The sequence below is a fragment of the Larus michahellis genome, chromosome 5 (assembly GCF_964199755.1).
Source record: "Larus michahellis chromosome 5, bLarMic1.1, whole genome shotgun sequence".
Lineage (NCBI taxonomy): Eukaryota > Metazoa > Chordata > Aves > Charadriiformes > Laridae > Larus > Larus michahellis.
The window spans coordinates 40,448,959-40,472,799 of NC_133900.1; the positions used below are offsets into that span (position 1 = coordinate 40,448,959).

General features: G+C 39.0%; 1 long non-coding RNA gene across 3 annotated transcripts in view; it reads right to left on the bottom strand.

The window, feature by feature from the left end:
- Positions 1 to 3,733: 3,733 nt before the first annotated feature.
- The window catches only part of LOC141744244 (uncharacterized), a 50,177-nt gene continuing 30,069 nt past the window's right edge, over positions 3,734 to 23,841 (bottom strand). Inside the window, exons 2-6 of one of the 3 annotated variants that reach the window (XR_012587374.1) lie at positions 15,896 to 16,272; positions 14,510 to 14,696; positions 12,302 to 12,398; positions 10,337 to 10,407; positions 3,734 to 3,850 (exon numbers count right to left, since the gene is read on the bottom strand). This is a non-coding gene — a long non-coding RNA (uncharacterized LOC141744244). Of the gene's footprint in view, positions 3,851 to 9,860; positions 10,123 to 10,336; positions 10,408 to 12,301; positions 12,399 to 14,509; positions 14,697 to 15,895; positions 16,273 to 23,841 lie in introns of those variants that run through there. The other 2 variants (XR_012587373.1, XR_012587372.1) reach the window with 2 other exon arrangements.

Below are 23,841 nucleotides of genomic sequence, written 5' to 3' on the forward strand. Positions count from 1 at the left end.
ATGGATGAACATTGAAAGACTCTTTCACTCTTCAGGAAGTGATTGACGTAGGAAAAATCAAACCTAGTTCTGGACCTGAATTGAGACCTCTTTCTCTTGAATCTGATGGGGGACTTCTTGCATGTTCTCCATTGCTAAATTTGAGAAGAATCACCAGTGTGAGTGAATATAAGGTTTTCAAGGATCTTTAGTTAAAATATCGCTATAGGTCAGGACACTAGAGTTCAATTAGTATTTGTGATATGGGGTTGGGTGCGTTGGATTTTGAACTGCTCTGATTTAGGTAGTCTGTTTCTCACCAGAGAAATCCGTACCTCTTGGCGTGGGCTCCTGGCACAAGTGCTTTGAGGGACTTCCTCTGGTGAGAGATGCTGCCAAGAGCAGGCTTTGCGTTTCTGACTGGTTTTGAAACTGAGTTGCTTTTTGATGGTGGTCAGTACAATAATGCTGCTTCTGCTGTGCCACCTAGCTTTTCTAATAGTTTGTCAGGGGCTGACATTGCAGAGGTATCCTCTCAGCACCGTATCTATTCCTAGTGCTCTGCTGGCATACATTTTTCTTTTAAAAATTGTGTTGATCTGCTGATAGCGCGCTAAGTCTGTCAGTACTGTAGGAACGACAGGTTATGCTAAGCCTGTCAGTACTGTTTAAAGTCAGGTCTTCAAACTCTGTAGTCTCAAACAACTCACTCCTTCTCTTTTTATCTCCATAGTCCTCATTACTTCTTTACTGATGTGGTTTTTAATAAATGGAGTCTTCTCCCTGACTAGGTGGGAACTGAATCAGTTGCTGGAGAATATGCATTAAAATCAGTTTTTAGACATAAACACCAAGAAGTGAAAGGATGCTGTAAACTCTGCGCAGTAGAAGAAAGCTGAAGACATCTTTTACAGTCAGCAAACTTGGTAGTGAAGTTGAAGGAAATCCCCAAAGAGAATGTAATGGGAAGGGTGACTGGAAACAGAATAGTGAAAGAAGCCGGTAGGAGAGGGTGGAAGTCCCCTGAATAAAAAAAAAAGTTAGTATAACACGCATTTAAAAAAAAAAAAAGTATGGCCTGCAAATAATGAGGGGAATTTGTTGTCAGTTTTTCGTGTAATTCTGAGCTCATTTGTGTTCTTCACATGATGAATCTGCTCCATTCAACTTGATAAAGTTGAGAATTTGGGGATTTTTCATTTATTTTCCCAGAAAAATTGAATTGTATTGGAAATTTTCCAACAGTTCTGAAGTTGTTAAAATGGGTTTCAAAAGAAAACCAGTTCCATTTTGTTTCAAAAAGGAGCATAGGAAAAAAGAAACCCTTTTAAATAGTCTCTACTACAAGCACTTCTTAAAACTGTAAAGAGCTAGAGAGACCCTGGAAATGAGAAAGGAAAAGGGCAAATTTGAAAGGTGGAAAGATTCTTGTTCTCTGCCTCTCAAGTGGGTGGACCCTATTTCATGGTCGTTAGAGTCACTGTAATAGGAGGCCTGATTTTGGAGGGGAGTATGAGATGTGGAAGAACAGGACAGGCAAATCAGCCTTTTGGAGAAGAGATCTCGGAAGTGAAGGGAGAACAATTGACATCATCATTGTACTTTGAAAAAGCCAACGAGCTTGGAGTCTATTGTGTAAAAACTTCCAGGATTACGGTAGAAATGTGTTGCCCCTCATCTGACATCTCACTAAAATCTAAAAACGTCTTTAATCCCTGAAGAATGATTGGCAATATTAGCTCCTTATCTCTCTTCTTCTTCTAGCCCTGGGAACTGTATCCCAAAATGCTGTGTATCAGCCTGCTGAAGTAGTAACTGAAAGGGGTGGGAAAGGAGGGATCACTTTTTGTTTATATGCTCTGAAGGCAACTTTCAGTGAATGAAGATTATTTTTGAAAATACCCTCTCTCATAACAGCCCCATGCTTGCTCTGGAAAAAAAAAAAAAAAAAAAAAAAAAGTAAGTCACTTGCCTAGGGCAGGGAAACTTCTCTGTGGGATGAGGGAGTGGAAAGGACTTAAGCTGTATTTCAGGTCCCATACAACATTGTAAAGTAAAGCCCAAAACATTAGTGATAATGAGACCTGGTAAAATTCTTGCTTTGGATTACAGCCCCCATTCTGTGTTACTGAATATACTTGCAGAGGGCTACCTATCCCCCCCATCTTGCCAAACCCTGTGTTATTAAGTAGCAGATGCAGTACTAGAAACGAAAGAGTAATTAAGGTTATGTCAGGGTGAGAAATGCGGGTGTGCAACAGCTGCTAGTTGTTGCAGTCACAGTGGTCTGCGGGACGGCTGTGTAGCCATTTCTGTGTTAGGCTGCCCTTTGAAGAGGACACTTTGGATGGATTTGAGTGTGCTATATCATATCTTTGGATTTGCTGCATGAGAAGTTCTGAAGTGAACGTGGTTGCTATAGAAGGACTAAGATTTTTTACATATGTTCATAATATACATTAAGATTCTGATACTTTATCAGCAAAGATAACCCTAGCGGTGCTCAAGAATTCTGAGCATGAGCAAGGAAAATTGGTTTACCAGACATTTTGAAAACGGGAGAAAACAAAGATGATACATATTGCTGCAGGATGCTACAGCATGAGTTCTCATGGAGCCTTCAAAAACCCAAGCACAGAGCATTTCTTTGGTATCCCTAATGCTAAAAGATTTAAAGTAAGATTAAAACTGGTGGGTTGCAGTACTACTGCATAGTTAGCTCTGAGCATAAACTACAACATCCTCATGCCAATATGCAAAACCAGACTCTTTAGCATTATGACTTTAGGTCTTGTGTCAGAACAGGAGGTGGCAAAGTCAGTTTTTCCAAGTCTGACTCAACGTCTTCATTTGGAAAGTCTGCCTCTTTCATGTTCTGAGTAAAGCATGTTACATCATATACTCTCCCAGTGTCTTTTGTTGTCAGTTCAGTGGTGTGAAGTACCAGCATCTATATGTGTGGTTGAGGATGAGGTTCTGCAAGGCAGAGGCCCACGAGGTAGGCTTTTTTCTTCATCTTACTGCCTGTGCCAGACCATTTCCTACAATATGCACAATTAAATTTTTCTGGAAAAAAGGTATTAGAAGGGAATATATAAATCTGCATTTAAATTTACAATTCCATAAGATGTAGATATCAAAGATCTTTCTTAGCAGTAGCTACTTCTTGCCGAACTTGTTAAATCTAAGCTCTCTGATCTCTGAAGCCAGTCTGCTTATGCCCCGCCTTCCCTCCCTACCTGTCCAGCCTCCCTGAGGACAGGGTTTTCTGTTGGAGCTGTAAATTTAACCGCTTCCACTGAGGCTGAAAGTAGCAGGGAGTGGGTTTTTCTTGAATCCTGGTGTCTTCCATCCTGCTGAGTGCACTTTGCATCTGGAGTGGATAAGAAAAGGTGTAGTACTTGGCTGCAGAAAAGAATTTACTAGTAATAGTGCCTGAAATCTGTTAATTCAAGAGAATAAATGGATAATGAAGAATCCTGGAAGGTAAGTGATTGTTGAAGCTTGTTAATGTGTAGGAAATAACAAGTGATGTAACAACCAGTAGCACTGAGGGAAAAGCCTTATCAGCAGAGCTCATTTTAGAAGCTTTATACATTTAGCCACTCACAGAAATGAGAATAAATTTGTGTAGAGTACAAAAACTGCACTAGAATTCCGCACTTACACTTAGCGATTCAGTCATACCTGAAGTCTGCTTAATATGGTTCAATCATTGTGATCAAATACTTACTATTTCTAAGTCACGAAGCACATTGAAGATCTGTAGAGGAACAGTTGTCTAGGAAAGCATTTTATTCTGTTCTTAATATATGGGTGATCATCAGGCTTTTTAATCAGAAATGTTAGAGATCGTACTACTATTATCTATCTAAAAATGAAGAGAAAACAAATAACAAAACAACCTGTTACTATGCAACATCATACAAGTAAGTAAAAAATTGGCAAAAATAATTGCTACAAAAGATGTGACCAAGCAGGCTGTTTATGAAGACTGTCCTGAGCCGCTTTAGCCGAGTCTCTTAAAACACAAATATAACCATGAAATTGATTATTTAGTGCGCATTTGGGCAACACTTACACAAGAATTGATCCTGAAAATTCATTTTGCTGATGAGCTTTATGTTGCTTGATGTAGTTGTCTCTGTATTTTAATATCCCCTCGCTTTAGGACGTCCTGGATGTGCCAAAGTAATGCTGACAAATCAGATTATTCAACTGTTAAGCTCTCCGTGTGATCCCTGCTTTTCCATTATGGCTTGCATTATCACAGTACTTACTTCTAATATAAGCTCTCTCATTTGTTTAGAGGGGATAAGATTGGGGAAATACTGCTGTCTTAAATTATATAGCCCAGAGGTAAGAAAAATAAGCATGGGATAAAGCAGGATCTAAAGCATACAACCACTGCTGCTAATTGCTTCTATATAAATAGCAGAAGATGGGCATGGCTTAATGGAGAGATCACAAGGTAACTGTGAGGACAGCTGCTTAACTGTTGTTAAATGCATTGAAGATTTTAAGGTAAAAAAACGTTTGAAAATGTTCAACAGCTTTTTTTTTTTTTTTTTGCATTTTTTTTTTTTCAGGTAAGAAGAGAAGGGAGGATACAATTCCAGTAAAATAGTCCCACTATATGTGTAAAAGAAAGAGAGAACAGGGGATTTTTATAGTTTCTCATTTTAAAACAGTATTACAGATTAGACTACCAGGTCTCTTGTACTGACTGTTTAAGTGTTTGGCACAAAACACAGCTAACCAAATAACTATCAGAACGTAATTTCAGTGTGTGCTGTTAAATGTCAATAAGTATGCTTGAGGGCAGCTCAAAACTCATTTTCACTAGTATTAATAAGAGTTTACAGAATATAATAACAGAAACGACACTAGGAAAAGGGACATATTCGTAGGATAAGAAGGTTTGTAAGGAGTCAGTGCTGGAAAAGCAGTGCTTTCTTCTTCTCCCCTTGCCCCCGTGTTTGGCTGGAGGATTTTGCCAAAACAGTTAGGATAGTAACATGAAGTTACAGAGAACTCTCTACTAGCCCAGGAAAAAGTTTATCTTATGACTTTTGCAGTCAACTAAAGCGGTAGTTGACTGTAGAGTCTCTATTAAGCTCGTATTCCTATGATTATTCTGCCTAGTAGTACTGTCTCAGTTTACAAGCTAAATCATTGCAGCCTGTGAAAATGACTAAAATGTGTAAAAAGACAAAAAAACCCTGCAAACAAACAAACAAAAAAACCCCAAAAGTAAAACCAACTCTTTCTGTGAAGCTTGACTATAAATGACTTGCAGTGAAAGTAGTAGAGGATCCCAGGTAGGGCCAGCACTAGCTGGTGTATTAGCGCAAGGTTGTATTGATACATAAGATACAGCAACTGAGAGGCCAATAGCTGATATTGATCCTACCAAAGATTGAGTCAGTTCAGCATGAGAGCTTCTCTTCCATTACCACTACTGCCAGCCCCACAGGTGGTCTTTTCACATCATGAAATTACTGAATTCAGAAAAAGAAAGTAGGGCTACTTCTGTGTGCTGTATAATTACAGTATTTCTATCCCAGGATGTGCTAGAGGTGTAAAAAGTGTTGTAGTAAAGCTTGAGGGGTGACCTCGTTGCTCTCTACAGCTTCCTGAGGAGAAGTGGAGAGGGAGGTGCTGAGCTCTTCTCCCTGGTATCCGGTGATAGGACACGTGCGAATGGTTTAAAGCTGCACCAGGGGAGGCTTAGACTAGATATTAGGAAGCATTTATTTAGTGAGAGGGTAGTCAAACGCTGGAATGGGCTTCCTAGAGCAGTTGTTGATGCCCCAAGCCTGTTGGTGTTTAAGAGGCATTTGGACCATGCCCTTAACAACATGCTTTAACTCGGTCAGCCCTGAATTGGTCAGCAGTTGGACTAAATGATAGTTGTAGGTCCCTTCCAACTGAAATGTTCTGTTTTATTCTAAACTGGGTAAGGAAAAGGCTGTGATTGCGCAACTCTGTAGATGACATTGTCACACATAGTGACAAGCAGGAAGAATGGAAGGGTACGTGGCCCAGACAGCAAGAAGATCAAGATCCTCACTAAGTAGCCTAGGCCCACTAGCTTTCCCCACAACAGACTGTTGTTTTTGCATAATACAGGAAGCAGAATTACAGAATCTTAGTGTACATTGGATGCAAACTATTGAAAAATTCACAGGCAATAACCTGGTCAAGAACTTCTTCAAAGCAAATATGTGAAGCTGATATTTTGCAAGCTTTCGTTGATCTGACAAAAGCGTTGGATGGGGTAAGTTGCTGTGGTCTTTGTACCCTCACAGAAAGTCGTTATCCGTTTAAGAAAATTACATTATATTTTAGAACTGCTTCATATGAGTACAAAATGAAGTTCAACAGAATTATATTTTCCATAGGACAACTCAGAGAGTACATGTTATAACTACTCTTGTTTATCCTGTTCTGTAAAATGATGTATATGACCACTGTAACCTTAAAATGATGAGCAGTTGGATTTTGAAATTCAGGAGTGTCACATATTCTTTCCAGATAGTCTAGTGGGTCAAAAAAGGCTAAATGGACCAGATAAGAATTCTTGATTATAGCTACACCAGGGTTATCCACTCCAATTTCTGATTTACAGCTGCTGGAACAGAAATTTATTTTTCTACAGGCAGCTTTTGATTTGGCTGTCAGATGAAAAATTAGGGCTGTTTGAGGGAACAACAACAAAGAGTGTCTGTTGCCCTTCTGAACTGAGCTCCTTGTTTGAGAGCTTCTTATTTTTGGGATCTTTCTGAGTGATAGTGAATGCCTACTGAGAAACACACTCAGAAAAAAAGGCTGTCACTGACAGGCACTTTCAAGAAAATAGTAGTCTGGCATCAGGCTCTCCAGCAGGTGCATTATGAGGTTTTGTGCTGCTTTTGTGACGCAGGGTAAATCTCTGGGAGCTGGACAGAAGGGAGGTCTGTGGACTGGAGGAGTTCTGCTATGGAGATGCCACCTTTCCCTGCTCTGGAGAACACTGTGTGATGAGTTGATCAGTGGCAACGTCCTGACTGTTCATGAAGGTATTACAGCTGTAGCAGACCAGAGGCATCGTCCGTTAGAACGAAATACGAGCACACAGTTACTGTGCGACGAGGTCGAATGGGATTACAGGAAGCACAGTCACTGCCTCAGGGGCCTCTGAGGCTGTAAACATGCTCCTGACTGCTTGCAACATAGCTCCCGACTCTTCAAGAGCACAGCCACAGGTAACACTGCAAGTAGGCCGTCATTTTGAGGGGAGACACAGGTTTATCCAAAGTCTTTGACTGGAAAAGCAGTCATGTCAAAGGATGCACCTGGCAGCACTAGTGCATTGGGACACATGCTAAATGGCAATGTAGATTATTTACTACCTGTGAGCCTGGGCGCTCACCTGGCCTCGACTCACCTGTGCCTTGGAATGCTGCTGTCCTCAGCTTTGAGGAATTTGCTTTAGTGATGTCGAGAACGATGTTAGGTAATATAATGTTGTCTCTAATTTTAAACTTATATCTTACTGTAAATAATAAGATCCTGACTACTTAATTCAGAGGTGAACCCATCAAAACCACATTTGCTTACAATCTGAACAGAATTAAAATCTTGTGTGCCCACGTGCACCCACAGACATTTCAGAGGTGGAAAAGAAATGTGAAAATGAGATAAAATTACGCAAGATTCTCTGCTGAACGTGGGTGGGGCTGTTTTGAGAGTTTTGTGACCTGAATTATCCTTTTTTTTTTTTTTCCCCTCAGGTAAGGACAACAGAATAACACACATGCTTATTTTAATATGGTAGTTGGCAGCATGAATAATTGACTTAAACTGTCAGTGAATGTAAATGTGTGCCAAGATTATACTTTGTAAGGTGGACCCAGGATGTTCATTTTCTGTGGGCGGTTGTCTGCAGCAAAAGGACAATATCAGGTGATTCAATAGCATCAGTCTTTTGAAGTGTCACAGCCAAATCTACCAAGGCTTGTCTGTCTGAGACCCAGCTCTCATAAAAGTTACTTTTTGCATCCCCAACTGCATTTCTTTATAGCAGTATAAGTCCTGAGAACGCCATTTTATACCTTACACTTTTTTTCCTGTGCTTACAGATAAAAACAGCTTAAGTAAGTTTTGCATAGCTCTGTAGCTAATAGAATGAGATTAAAATCCCCCTACTAATTCTAATATTAACGGGTTTATGCATACAGCATTTTGCTTAATATCTTGTAATATGAATGTGAAAAGATGTACACTATTGTTCAACCTGGAGAAAAAAATTATGGTCTGCAGCTTCAGGCACTTACAGTCTTTGGGTCTCTTCCCTCCTGAAACAAAGAGGAATTCTACAGTTGTCTATAAAAGATGCAGGACTAGATTCTAAACCATCCTACAAAGCATTAGGGTTTTATTAAAGAAATGCACTTTCACTAAGAAGCTGAAGAAAAAGCTGCCAGTCTAACTTATTCCATATAACCAAGAGGGTGATTAAATGTTCCAACTATGTAGAAGTCAAATGTCCCATTTCTGCTTTAAATCTTTTCCTTTTATAGGCTGTGGGTTATACTCCCTGCTTTGAAAACCTGTGCTGTTTAGGAACAAGAATTTATTTACAGTTTTAAAAACTTGCAACTAATCTTGGATGAATAGTCTAAATTAACCTTTGGCAGAGAAGTTGTAATTTTTAAGCCAGCACATAACTGCATTTTGCATTAGTTCAAGAATACTGGGTACTTTGAGGGGTTAAGAATGAAATATTTTCCATGATTCATATCTCTTTTAGCTTGAAAAGTCAACAACTCTATTCCAATGTAGCCAAAAGGGGTTTTCAGTCCAAAATGTCTCATTGCTTGCAATTAATTTGGGTTCTTGCAGTTAGGGTTTTGTATATCACAATGCGTTAATGCATGAAAGCAGCTGCACAATGAGTAGTGCCACATGTTTGAGCTAAAAATAATCTGTGTATATTGTTGCTGCGCAAACAGTTGTACATTTTGGTCACTGAAGATAATCTCTGTGTTAGAATAGCGGAGACACATGTGGCAGAATCAGATACATATTGTAGAACTGTGAGGGGCTGTTTGCGTGTGCCCGGTTGTGCCACTTAACCACACCCCGGCCTTTTCTGTCTTGGCAAGGATGCCGAGTCCTATTATGTAAACCCATGAAAAAGTCCAACAAAACTTTTAATGATAAATATACTTAGGCAAATGGAAACAACTTCTATTTTCCCTGAAATAAAGATTTTGGAACTTGGACAACTGACACGGTGCTTTAGGGAGGAGGAAAAAAAGTTATGCTAGTTTAGAATTAATTCTGTCTTGCCGACATATCTATGGGAGAGGGGAAAAAAACCAACTGAAAATGCTATGCTTTCCAATTTACTGAGCTCAATCCTTCTTCCACTTACAGGTCAGTGTTTTGTGGCCCCACTGAAGAGTCTGTGCCTTTCAAGAAACTCTAGGAAATTAATTCTGATCCCCATCCTGCTAAGGTACGTAGTGTGGCTTGCCAACGGATGACTCTTTCATCCAAACTTAGAGTAACCTTTGTGTCTCAAAAGCACTTGCTTCTCCTTCCAGCCTTGCAGCTTAATCTCTGCTCTCCATTCTAAAGTAAATTACACAGAGGAAAAGTTAAATATTATGTCTAAGTTTTTCTTTTGTTCATTATGTGAAACCAGTGCTGTGGCCTACATCTCCTACTATGTATAGCGGTAGCTCTCTAGTGCAGTGCTGCACAACGCTAGAGCCTGGGTCTTCATACATGCTGGAGACTGCTAAGTGCAGCATAATGGAGGAGATAATACCAATTTCCATTAGAGGATAGCAGGACTGCCGACTAGCGCCGCTCAATAGGTGCTAGCTTCTTAGGCAAGTTGTCTTATTTTCCAAATTTCAGTACAGCGCAACATGCCTAACTGTCAATAGCCACAACTGACAGGCCTTTGGTTGCTGCCACTCGCTGCCTTTCAGCTGTGATGAGTGTTTCCAGTCAGCCAGCTTGGATTATAAATTACCAGTGGGAATGATGAGGCTTCGTTCCTGCAAGTAAGTCTTGATCTCATCTGACAAGATACAGTTGCAGGTGGTGGTTGATTACCAAGTGGAACTTGTACAGTAAGTGCCCCGTCTGAACATAATAAGAGAATGGCAATATGCTTGAAAAAACATACCCAGTCATAGTACTAGCAGATAATTTATAATTAGAGCATATTATAATTATGGTCTATAAATGAGGTGCTTATAACCGTTTACCAGTCATTAGGTAAACGTCTAATGTTTTCAATAGTTGTCCTCTCTTATGTCCATTAAATTGTACATGTTAATGATAATGATATACGTACTTGCTGGTTGTCTGTCTTCCAAAATGAAGCAGCAATTGCATACTGACTGTGGAGAGAGAGGGGCTGGGATCCTGCAGCAGAGAGCACACAGAAAAGGCAGGAAAGAGTCAGAGAAGTGTTTAGTTCTGCATTAGGAAGAAGCCAAGGGAGGGTGTTTTTAAGTCCAAAGTATTAGCTATACAGAGCTAATTTGATCTGTGATTAAAGAACCTGGCTGCTGTTGCATCTGTTTCTGAGAAACTGGGAAATGAAGAGCCATATATTCTCCCTAATTAGAATTACAGCTAAACTTGCTTATTAGCTACTTCTAAACGTGAAGAACTCAACTACTGACTAATTACTTGAGCCAGAAAGAGTGGTGGTAATTTGAGTACTTCTTTTTCTTATTTCAAACATGGGTCTCTGCTTTTAACCGTGCATGCCTTTGTCCCTTTTTTTCCTTCTTTTTTTTTTTTTTTTTTTTTGAGAGAGAGAGAAAGAATAGTAATGTGTGCCCATGAAAGAACTTGCAATGTACAAGGACTTCCACTCTGTTTTGGCAGACAAGTAGATGCAGTTCTGGCATCTCCTTTGTGCTCACTGGACCTATACTGACAGTAAACAAACAAAAAAAAGCTGTGTACTAGCAAATTTTTTATTCCTACTTTTGCAAAGATGTGCTTGTTTATGCACTCTCTCTGTGCCAGGATTTTCAGTAACAATGACAAAAATGTACCTTCTTCTCCCTTCTGTTATAACTATAAACTTATTTCTTTTTCTTTAAATTGGCTAGTTTAGAAATGCTGTTACCATTTAAACAGTTTCTCTTTTCTAGAATAATAGCATAGTTGTGTATGTAACCCAAAAGTTCAGACTGCAAAAAGCTGTTGTAATGTGGAGCTAGAGAAAAAGATATGCTAATTTCATATTATATTAAAGGTTTCTGTGTTTCTCCCTCTCTTTACCTTAGTAATTTATTTGGACTAATTTTAATGTACTGTTTTCCCTAGAAATTTCAAGTTTCTGAGTTCTGCATTGTTTTTTGGAGAGGCTTAAAGACCCCCTATAGCCAGCATCCCTGTACCCAAGATTTGATTCTTAAACATTTTATAGCACATAAAAAAAGGAATTAAAATATTCATAAACACAGAAAAAGGATTAGGAGTCTTCAAGATATCTAGGATTGCATATTATGTGCCTTCCAAGAAAATAAGTGGGAGGGTTTGGTGACTAAAATGGAGTCCAAACATTTAGGTTTCAAAACAGGTACCTAAATGCAGTCAGTTAATAAGCTATTGTTGTTATTTCTTCACATCTAATCCTTCCCTGCTTTTGGGTTTAGGCGTCTCTTTATTTCACTCTGAATCCACAGCCTAGAACCCTCTCCTTGTATATTATCCCTCAAACTTGTTTTTGAAGGAAGAATGGAAATCTGTTTCTTATTTAAAAGCCCTTCTTGACGAGACTGCTTGTCTAGCAGGTGGGGGAATTTCATCCTAAGCCTGGAGAGTGACTGAACCAGAAGGATGCAGGCTGTCTTGGAAAGTGGGTGCTCTGCCCCTTTTGGAAAAAAAAAATAAATGCATTTTTCAGTAAACCCAGTAAACGTCAGAAGGTATGTGACAATTTACTAGCTCATTGGTTGACATCTGTCTGAAAGGGAGAATACTCCAAACTATGTCAGCATTTCATGTTAAATAGTAGCTGAAGTAATGTAGTTAGTGTTGGGAGCAGGAGCTGAAAACTAGAAGCGCTCACCGCTGCCACTCCAAGATGGCAATTCATCACGGTGTCCGTTGCTTACTCTCGGGCTTATGCATCTATCACTCACTGTTGCAAAGACACTCCATCTCAATGGATTAACAGAGAATGTCCTCCTCCTATGCTCACTTTTGCACAATAGTATCCATGGTCTGTCTGACCACAGACACCAAATCAAACTTTCAGGATCTTAGATTCAGGGAAAATTTGTGAATACCAACCTACCTGATACATGGAATAATTTACAGGAGACTCAGTCAGTATATTGATGCTTTTGGCTCTTCTCAGTTATGGAATATTTTTAGTGATCCTTTTAGCTTTGCTAGGAAAAAAATAAAAGGTGTGCTGACTGCTGGTTGCTTAAACGCATTAGGTACTGCTTTTACATGTCTAGTGTTCTTATTTCCTTGGACTTCAGTGTCTGTATGCTATCATTTAATTTATTCTTTTTCTTCTTCCTTTCCCCTGTCCTTAGGAAACTCAGTCCTTAGGAAAAAGGGATGCATCTGGAAACATTCAAAAGCCAAGATTCAGACAAAAACTTGGAAGGGGAAGGCTAAGGACTAAGGCGTTTCAGGTTCTAGGATAAAGCAGAGCAATACAGGGCTTTGAAAAATTTCAGTTTTGGATTCAAACACCTAAATTCCTTTTCATGCTCACATTAAGTACCTAAGTCTTGCTTTTTCCTTTTCTTTTAAAAAAACAAAAGGGGTTTTTTAACAAGTGGTTTTCTATATACCCAAGTTCCTACTAATGCAATTTGCTGTAAAATTGAACACACATAATAATAGTGTAAAGGAACTTCTAAGTGACCACTGTGAAATGCAGGAGATAATTAGTAGTCTATCAAACATAAAAAAAAGGCAAAAAAATAAGCGGAATTCTGAACTGCTGGTTCCTTTACGCTTTCAGAAAGCTGTAACTTTCTGATAAAAGTATGCATGCTCTTTGTACTGATTTGCACTAAAATGATGTTCCTGTAGCCCAACTGCTCTGTGAGACATTTCTCTCCCGTAAGAAAATGTAGATACCTAAATCCAGGACTGAGTCTGTAGCTCGGCTGCTACAGACTAGCACTTATTCCCTTATGAAATGGGGTAATGTGGCTGGGAAATTAACTGACTTAAAGCTTTCTGAAAAAGGAGCTGTGGCAAGCAGAGGTGTGAGAAATCACAAGATCGCGATGGAAGTCATTGCCCAAAACCTATGAGAAGAGAGGAGACTGAGCGCTCAAAGAGGAGCTCCCAGAAAGCTGTGGGGAGGGTCCTGCCTCCTGTGCTGGACGAGAACACTTCTGCAGTGCCCTGCAAGCTCCTGGTGAGTCAGGACAACTGGTACCGGAACAAGAGAGACAAATAATGCAGATACCAACGCAAGCAGGTCTGCTGTATACTGCCACTGTTAAAATACGATGCAAAGAATTGGAAATGGAAGGCTGTTCAAACCAATATGTCAGTGCCAGAACTACCTGCTTGTATCCCATTTTAGGAACTTGGGAGAGAAGAGAGTGGAAAGCAGTGTATGTAAGGAAAGATTAAAAGGGGTGGGTTTGAAAGGCACAGAACTATTTATTTTTTTTATGTTGAAAAAACTTAGTAAACAATGGGGCACTATGTGATTAACCTATTAATAGGAGATTCAGCTCCTATCTGCATTTAGATAAGGCATGCCATAAAAAAAAATGGACATGCAGTGTCTGAACCACCTAGCAATGCTTCTTGGGCATATGGATTTGACCAAGAAGTAGGAAAATTAGGCTTCTAAAACATGAACAAGTCTGGCTAGGTGAAATAGGGCACTAAAGATCAAGCTTGATTTCAAAATGGTAAATAACTGTTTAATCAATAGATGGAAGGCTATTTCCATCTCTTTTGTTTGTGCAAGTGAAAGAAATTATTTGCGTGCAATAGGTCTGCAGGAAACAAGTTGGTTTCAATGCACAAACAAATTAGAGCATTCTTTGCAGCAGCTCTTCACAGAGGATAGTTTTATGGGTGTTTGTTTGTTTTTCTTTTGCTGGTTTTTTTTTTAATGCTTTTTGGTTTGTTTTTTTTTTTAACTATGAATCCCAAAGGAATCTAGATATAGATAGTGTGGATCTGAATCAGAAAAATGTATTCATATCAATTTGTTGAATTGACAAGCTGCAAACAATTTTCAAGAAAAAAAAGACAATTTAAAACTAACGTGAAATGTAAGCTAGTCAATCTAGTGAAACATGGTTCATGCAAAAGGGATGAAAACAAGCCTGGAATTACATTAGGAACAGAAATGCATCTTTATATGGGGAAGAAGAGAATACCGTTAGGCTGCTTAGAAAAAAGTAACTGCAAATGCGTTATAGTAGAACTAGAGTATTAATGGGCTGTTCACTTTAAATCTTGCAAAGATTAGTCTTTGTACAAAAGCGTTAGTGGCTTTCTTCTGAGGTACCTTATTGCCTGACCATGATTTCAGTGAGCGTAGATTGTGCAGCCCTGCAGTCCCTTCCCGGGGGTTGGCAGCCTGTACTGCTCTCTTTTCCGTCTTCATGTTCTCTACAAATTGCACTTCTGAACTCCGGACTGCTAGGTTCAAATGCTGTGTCACAGGCGTAGCAGGATAAAGGATCTGTTTGTTCCTTTTTGTATTTGGAAAAGCAGAATGAAGAAAATAGTTTTATTAAAAAGGCAAAAATAAATGACCCTTTCCCAGGCAAGGCAAAGTAATGATAGCAAATTGGAATCAACAGCAGGAGCGGGAAAAGATTCTTTTCCCTGTTTGGCTAGCCTCACATGTGAGTGCTTGCTATAGAGAAACATTGCTGTATTTCTCCCATTTTTTTTAATTCCTAGAGAAATCTGATTTAGAGAGAGGGGGTCCTACTCTATGCATTATAATGTCAGGAATCAAGTGCATTGTAGTTTATGGTTCAGGGTGTTCCACTGCTATAAGGTATCGATGGAGAAAACCCTATATAAATAGTCTCCTGTACTTGGCAGACATTACTAGCTTCCATATCAAATCCAGCCTCAGTAATGGGCCACACTAGAAAGGTAATCTCTGTGATTGTTGTGCCATAGAAAATAGAGTAGCCCATTTAAAAAAGCCAAAGCATTACTTTGAGGCAATCATTGCTCAGACTTGCAGTAGTAGGTTAAAAGTCAGCTATATACTATTTCAGCTTTATTTTTTTAATCTCTGATCAGAAGAACAAGGGATGACCTATTGTCCGCAGAAATCATCTGGATGTGAATAGTGCCACATAGCCTACAGAAACCTGTTGACCATTCAGACATTTTGATTTTTCAAACTTTTACTGGGGTTTAGGCAGGAAGGGGGGAAAGGGAGAAGTACTTAAACTTATCAGCCTTCTAAAATTTAACAACTTTATGTGTTAGTATTCAGGCTGTTGCCAACACTCGTTCTTAAGTGTTTTCAATGAACACTTATTCTTCTTCAGTGTTTGGTTCCACCCCCCTCACCCCCAGATTTGTTAGCCTCACTTCTCTCTTACTTCTGTTGCTGCTCTTCACTTACATTGTTTCTTTCAACCATGGACTAGTGCAGAAGTGTGTTAATACGAATATTTATTTCTGGCACTAAATATTCAGTAATGTCCTAGCATTTTTTACTGTACTAGCTGTAGAGATAAGAACACGGTACACGCTGAGTTAACCGTCTCACTTTTGAAAGGTAACTAGGAAGACTTGTTACCAAAGAGAAGGCCTGTAGCTGTTTTTTCAAAAAAATAATTCCTCTTTCCTGTTTCAATAGTATGTAATGAAAAAAGAAAACAGGAAGGTCAAATTTAACGACACTCCTATAATTACTACTCACCCAATTTCCGAGAAGATTATCACATAATGCAAAAATATCTGGAAATTCTATTGTATGTTTAATACTGCTTCTGTCATTCTTAGAAAATGAGTAGCCATATCTGATAAGGATATTGCACTTAAAATGCAAGTAAGTTTATCCCAGTTCTGAAGTTCTGTTTCCACCTGGTGTAGTCTGCAAAGCTAGGGGAAAAAAAAAATAAAATTCACTTAGCTGATAGAAATGAAAATTTTTGTAGTGGATCGGGTCACCGTTGCTTTGAGCCGTTGGCAGGAACTGGTGTTGTCAAAGATGATGCAAATTAGTCCTTCTCCATGTTTAGAAATCAGTATAATGTAGGTCAGGTACGGATTTCTTCTGCCCGTTTCCTCACCAACCTACAAAGAGATGGGCAGTGGCTTAAATAAGTTTGTAAAGGCAGCGTTCTGACCAGAACACTTCATATGATCCTACGCATTCCTCCAGATGAAGGTACCTGCCAAGTCAGTTACTTATAAATACTAAAGTCCACATGTTCTGTGCTTTTTGGGATATGCAGCGATGGTGAAAGTGCTGCTACAAATTTTAAAATTAATTTCTATTTTGCTTAGGAAAAAGTACATGGCTCAGAAGCGTGGTTTTGGTTTCAAAAAGCTAGGTGAGCACAGAATAACTATTCTTCATTATAGGCATAGCCTTTCCAAGTATTACTGTGTATTAAATTCTTAGTAAAATAAGTCACAATTAAATGTTAATATTCCCAATGCTAGTTGGCGTACAAATTTAGCTCTGGCAAATGGATTTGGAAGTGACAGGGCAACACACATTTAAAGGAGTTTGGGCACTGAATTTAGTAGTAGAGACTATTGCAGCCCAGACTTCACTGCAGTCCCCTGTGGCATGGTAAGGCTTACCTGTATAGGTATTGTTTCTATTCTCGTTTGCTGTCCCCAAGAGAGTACAAACAAACAGATCTCTAACAGTTTATTCTGGAGTCCTTTTTGTAAATATAGATAATAATTAGAAATGCACTTCAGCAGCTGTAGCTATTTTACATAGGATTTGAACAATAGTAAACAAAGACAAATTAGAGATGCTGTTGAAGCTTTATCCAAAACAGGAACTTGGTGTAGCACCATTTTTATGATCTGGCAGTGCCTGGAGGGTCTGCTGGGGAGTATAGTCCTTAATCCTTGTAGAATCCTGGCCCCAAAATGATTTGAATTGAATATAGCGGTCAGGTCCCCTAACTTGGGAGTAGGGTCTCCTCTCCTTCTCCCTCCAAAAGCGCCTGAGCTACCTCTCTCTTGTCAGCTTTGGCGACTGTCTTACATAAAACACCTGCAAACAAGTAATTACGGAAGAGCTTAAGTAAGTCACACAGAGCTAAGGTATCCACTAGAAACAAAACAGGACCCATCTACTAGTCTCAGGCTGCTGAGGCCATGTGGATCTGGCCTGAGAAATACCCACCTCTTTGCTGGTGGGTGGTGGAGGGCCAGCTGAGCAGGTTGGCGATGGACACAGACAGGAGCTTGGGCCCTCTGAGACTAGAAAGCAGCCAAGTATAATTTCAGGCCCTGAATGTATGTAGCGATACATCTAAATCCCTTTGGGTATATAACTTTGTTCTGCAGCCTGCAGACACAGTAAGAAGTTGCACATCAGCATCCACTCAGATTTGTTTGCTGCACTGTGATTGAAGCATCAGGATTCTACTGGTACAATATGAAAATTAAGTCCCATTTTCAAGTTTAAACATTGTAAATCCTCTCATCTTTTTCCTAGTCAGAGAGTTACTTGAACAATATTTTAGGAAACTGTATTCATTCACATGCCTTAGTTCATTTTATTAACCATTTGAGTATTATGGCTTAGAATCGTTAGCAGTAGAAAAAAAGAAATCAGGATAAAGGCATTTACGTTGCTTATTAGAACACATTTTGTTAATGGAAAGTTCCCATATGCAGCTGAGATGCTTAAAACATTTTTAGTATAAAAAAAAAAAAGCAGTGGAACTGCAAAATTAAGTAGAAAATTACTTTTAAAAAAATAATCTAACTGACACAATGTTATGAGCCTCTAAGAAAAGAATCTGCGGAAATAAAAGTACTCTAGACTTTGCATAATAATTACCATTTTACTGTGAGGGTGGTGAGACACTGGAACAGGTTGCCCAGGGAAGCTGTGGATGCCCCATCCCTGGAAGTGTTCCAGGCCAGGCTGGATGGGGCTTTGAGCAGCCTGGTCTAGTGGGAGGTGTCCCTGCCCATGGCAGGGGGTTGAACTAGATGATCTTTAAGGTCCCTTCCAACCTGAACCATTCTATGATTCTACAAGCATGCGCCACAACATGAAGACCAAGAGATGATGCATATAGGAAAATAATTAGATTTTGTGAGAAAAATGACCCCCCTGAAGGAGTATGCAAATATAGTAAAAATGTCTATAATCTCTCAGAAATAAATAACATAATAGATTAGGCATATGCTACACTTACAGTTGTTTTTAATATGCCTTCCAGCAACCCACCACAAAATAATACTAAGATGCGATATATAAGAGAACAGAATTTCACCATAGGCATTTGTTTTTTAATATTGATATATATATAGATAATGCTTTTCTCATTAGAATATATAGACAGAACTGTTTTGCATGCTAGCGGACAGATTTAAAAAAATGCACCTACTTACTGATATATTTTTTACAAGTGTTACTCATTTCTGTCTCTCATCTCACCCTCTGAGAGAGAAATACCTTCCCCACTATGTGAACACGTGTCAGATAGGATTATAAAAGTTTCATTATTATTCTCTCATAGTGAACGTTTGCATTCAAATACATCAGCTTTTAACAAAAACAGTGTTCTCTTTTTCCTGTTCTTCTTTCTTTGTCAATTTCCAATCTGATTTGTTGGTTTTGGCTACAAATACAAACTCTGAACTTTTACTTCACAGCATATAATAGGACAGAGTTTGATGACAGAGGCCTGAGTGCCCAAACTGAAATCGCAAACTGCATTTGGTGACAAGTATGCAACTGTAAAGTCTTTATGTAGAGCTGGCTAAAGCTACAATGCCCAAGGAAGGATGTCTATTTAGTGTCTTCCTTCCCTGTCCTCCTTGCTGTCAGAAAAGAAGGCAAGATTTGCTACCAGCAACCTTAAGGGCTTCCTCGTATACAGCAACCACTGGCCAGGCAGGCAGGAGCAGGCACATAACAGTGACTTTCAGGGGTGGAAGGAGAGATTGAAGTGTGGCACAGAAAGTGTATTTGGTGCCAGACACATCGAGGCAGGGAAGATGGAAAAACATCAAACAAAGCCTCATACCTCACCCACACAACCAGCTTTTTCTCAGATCCTTATGATTTTGAATTACTGGATTCTTACTCAGTCTTTGACTTCACAGTTAATTTTCTGAAAGACTGAATTAATTCCATGGGAAGTCGTACTTTTCTGGGAGGTATAGGCATAGGCTAGAACAGGCCAGTCCACTGCTCCCGAGGCACTAAGAATGCACTGGGTTAATAGTTACCACATGCACATACAAATCCCAAGACCATTTTCTTCATCACTGAAAAAATAATGAAAAACAAGGAGATACTGAAAAAAGGATGGGGGGGGGGGGAAGGGGCGGGAATTACTGAAAAAGGTTTAGTCTCTAACAGCACAGTTGTTAAGCTGTTGCCCTGATGTGAAAGATCTTGGGGAGAAGAGTAAATGAAGCTGCATGTACCACATCTTACAGAAGTTTTTAAACATTGTTCACCTTGGTATAAGCAGAGGAGGAAAAACAAGCATCCTGTTCAACACACACAAGACCGATTGCCGTATGCATTTTCCAAAACCTAGAATGGCAAGTTAGAAAATCCATTTGGATTTTATTCTGGTGCTTCTGAAAGTCTTTGTCAGCTCTCAGTTGAGCTTCTGCACTCACTTGTGGCTCCAGACAAAATGAACATCTAATTTTGTGAAAGTTTTGATTTTGGTATAATTTCTTCCCTATTAAGAAATCAGTCAAAGAACAGACAACTAAACCAGTCTATTGATTGTTGATGAGACTTTCACAATAGCTTTTTGAACCGTGTTAAACTATGATTTCAGATCACAATTAAGTTATTTTGGGAACCCAGTAAAGTGCATTACTGATGTACTGATACAGTCTGGGAGTGCTACAGTCCCTTGCTCCATAGCCACGAAGGGCCTTTACACCATGAATGGAAAACAAAGTCACAGAACCCTTTGATATTGTTCCAATAAAGCCTCACCACATTCAAAGCCTCATAAATTCTGTTACTTGAAAAGCAACAGAACAGACTCACATTGCTTTCAGTAGAGGAGGTGCTGGAAAGGGCTTTCTTGTTTCAAGAACTTTTGTAGAGGGAGTTATAAAAACAATGGTAAATCTTCCCTTTGCATCCACTAAGTATCAGAGCACAAAACACTGTTATCTGATTTCTGTCCGTGCAAAAATGGTGAAAGCAACAAAGTGGTAGGGGTGAAAAAAAAAATAATTAAAAAAATCACTGTTGTGAACAGCTCTGAATGCAGAAACAAGCAAGAATTGAGGTTTCTTCTCCTGCATTTAATGAAAAGAGAAATCAAAAGTGTTGCAGAGATTTGATTCTGAACAAAATACAATATCAAAGGCAAGAAGTCGTTGCATTTAACATTCTGCTCACATCTCGTTCCCCACTCTAGCAGAGAATTTAATTCTAGTTCACTGTACTAGTGTCCTTTTTCCATTTAGTTATCTGAGAAATTGGCCTCTTTCTGCAACCACCTGAAAGTCTGATGGTACTTGTGGATAACAGGAAGTGTATTACAATTTGGTTTTCCACCGTCCTTTATACTTACTGAAAAAACTGCTAACAGTTTGTGGGGTCTAGAAAGCCTGTGAAAATAGAGACAAATCCCCTAACTACTGAAAATAGCATTTGAAAAACAAGAATCAACCAACCGAAAAAACTTCACAAACATAAAAGAATTTGAATTTCCTTGCAAAGTATCACTGGTATATCTTTTGATACAGCCAAAGCACAAAGGTTCTTCAATGGTACATATAATAGGTTCTGAATATTAATATTCCTATCGGTTATTAAATGCTTGTTTCTAAACATCGCTTTTAAAGGCTTTTATAGGTAGCTGCATGATATGAAAAGCAATTTAGAAAATGTCTTTTGCAGCGTCAAATATCAAACACACTACTAGGAAAATAGATTCACCTTCTGAACCAGTAAGCAAAAGAAACAGACACAGAACTGATAGCAGAAAGACCTTCAAGAAGTCATAAATAGAAATTATTATTTTATCTACATCTTTCACTGCTTTCTTTTCTGGACGGCCAGACTCAGGGGCTTGCTGGTATACCATCCCTACACCTGAGGCAGGTTGAAAGCTTTCATTCAAGAAATTAACGCATGGCAACACACATCAGCTTTTGCTAATGACCCCTATAAATCAAAGTTCATTCCTATTCAGAAATAAATATCTTCCTAACGTTATAGACTTTATCCATACTTGAAACATTTGTGCACGTGCACAAGACAAAATTAAACAGTTTTTAGTTTTGGAATAAACACCCAGAAGTCTGTTCTCATAATTTATTTTGTAAAACATGCTGCAAAATAGTAGCCACTAAATTCTTTTCAGAAGAAACCCAAACCTTTCTGAGATTTAACTTAGATTCACTCAGCATAAGCTGGGGAAATATTTAATGATTTATCATGTGCAGGCAGTCTGTCTTTACACAGAAATATATAGTAACATATCACACCTACAGCAGAGCATATCACCTGCAGCTCAACAGCAGCACCTCCACGTTTACAACCTACTTCTCATCTAATTTATACCACTTGAAATCTAAGACCAGCCTTTAAAATCCACATTTAAAAAAAAATAAAATGAGAAGCGCCAGATTAAAAAAGGGAAGGGAGCGTAATCCAGTTTGTCTTGCTATTTGAGGTGACTTGACTCGATCACAATATTCACGAGTGAGGCAGTAATACATGTAAGATGGCAAAGACTATATTTGAGTTTTCTCAGCCCAACCATCATTTGGGGCTACAGTACACCAGAAACACAGACAGAATCCAAAGCTCCACTTCTGACATGGAGTTTCACCCGATTGATGGCACCCTGACTGCTTACCTGATGCTTGCCTGAGAAAAAACTCGCTTTTCAGGCCTGCCCTACTCTTTGAATCTGCATAACTTACACGTCCCTGTAGAGTGTATTTTATTCAGTGGGCCTTTATGTAGTTTTGTGTAAGGTTCCAAGGACATGGTTGTATGTTTTTTTCTTTTCTTTTTAAATTTAGTTTGGTCAGGTTAATCTTTAAAGTTTACTTGTCCAAAGAGTCTATAAGGATGAATGATTACAATGTTTGAAAGCTCTTACCTATTTCCTTATTTGCGCAGGGGGAGGAAGAAAAAAAAAAAAATAAAAAATGCTTTTAATGAGACATTCCCTGCAATGAGAATATTTTGAAGAATTGCATACACTGCTGTAACAGTGGCATAAGTCAAACCATGCACCAAATGTTTCACAATTTGTAGTTTCCGCCGCTAAGCATAAGGATCATCTTTGAGCATAATACCTTGTTCTGTTTGGAGTTCAAAATGCTTCTCTAATATGTTAAGCCACTTCCCACAAACTTCACTCTCAGGAAGTTTGAATTGGCTGCATTTCCAAAGAGGTTTGAAGGATGCCAGTGTTCTCAGCTTTGTAAACTCAAAATGAACTTGTATTCATGTTTCAGATCAAATGAAGGGCTCGAGTTTTGTATTTTATTTTAATCACTGCGGTAGCACTTTGGAATCCAAATATCCAGTTCTTGTTTTTTTCCTTTGTAAATGCTCACTCTTGTATTTTGCCTAGTCCATCTGCCAGAACCATTAGCTTCAGACTTTTCACAGCAAAAATAGACAAACGCAGATATTGCATTTCTAAATCAGAAGCTGGTGGAGAAATCAGAAAGGTTCCATAACAAGAAATAAAACAAATATTAATGATCAGCTGAAATAGCTGATACAGAGCAGTCTCTCCAAACACCTGAGCAGATCAACTGAAACATATCTCAAATTTATTTTTCTTTTTAGATGGTGCTTATCAAATGTATAAGGCTTAAACATTTTGAGTTTAATAGCATATTCAATAGCGGTAATAACAGCACTAGCAGCAGCAATGTACTTTTCTTAGCTCTGGGGGAAAACAAACCAATCCAAACAAACCAAAGAAAGAAAGAAACAAAAAAGTATCCCAACCTGCTTGTTATCCCTAGGAATTATAGAGGAGTATCAGTTCAAATGTAAATTTTGAAGTGCAGCCGCTCACGGGTATAACACAATTTTTACAAGTACCCTATGCAAACAGCGAGCAAAAAGAAACAAATAATAGAAGAGAAAACACATTTGATGAGTAATTAGGCCCAAATTCTTGCACAGCCCTACAGACCACTACTCAGGCTGTAGATTTGAGAGAGGGGTGTCTCGGGCCAAACCGAGGACAGCCTGTTATCATCTGCAAGTGGCTTTTTGTTGAGGAGGTCACTGATATTTGCCTCCAAGCTTTAATCTGTGCTCATCACCATCATATCAGATGCATCTTTGGCTATTTCCAGGAAGAAATCTTTTCAGTAGCCATCAGTTTTTTCTTCTGCAAGAGCAGGGAGTTCCAAATTTCACTCTCCTTTCAGATCATCTCCTCTCCTACTTAGGGGCGTTTTCACCTTCCAAAACAAAAGTCAGTATGACCCAACTGTCACTTGTGTATTTAAGAGAATACAGGCTTTCCATTCAGTCATTAGATAGGATTCCTTAAATAGGGGGTGGAAAAGTGTTCAGAATGAAAAAAGCACATGGAGCCAATGCTGCTGCCTACTGATCGTCAGCTGGTGTGCACAGCCCATCGCACTGTTGGGGACAGCGGAACAATCTCCTCTCAGTGGCTGGAAGGATGAGCA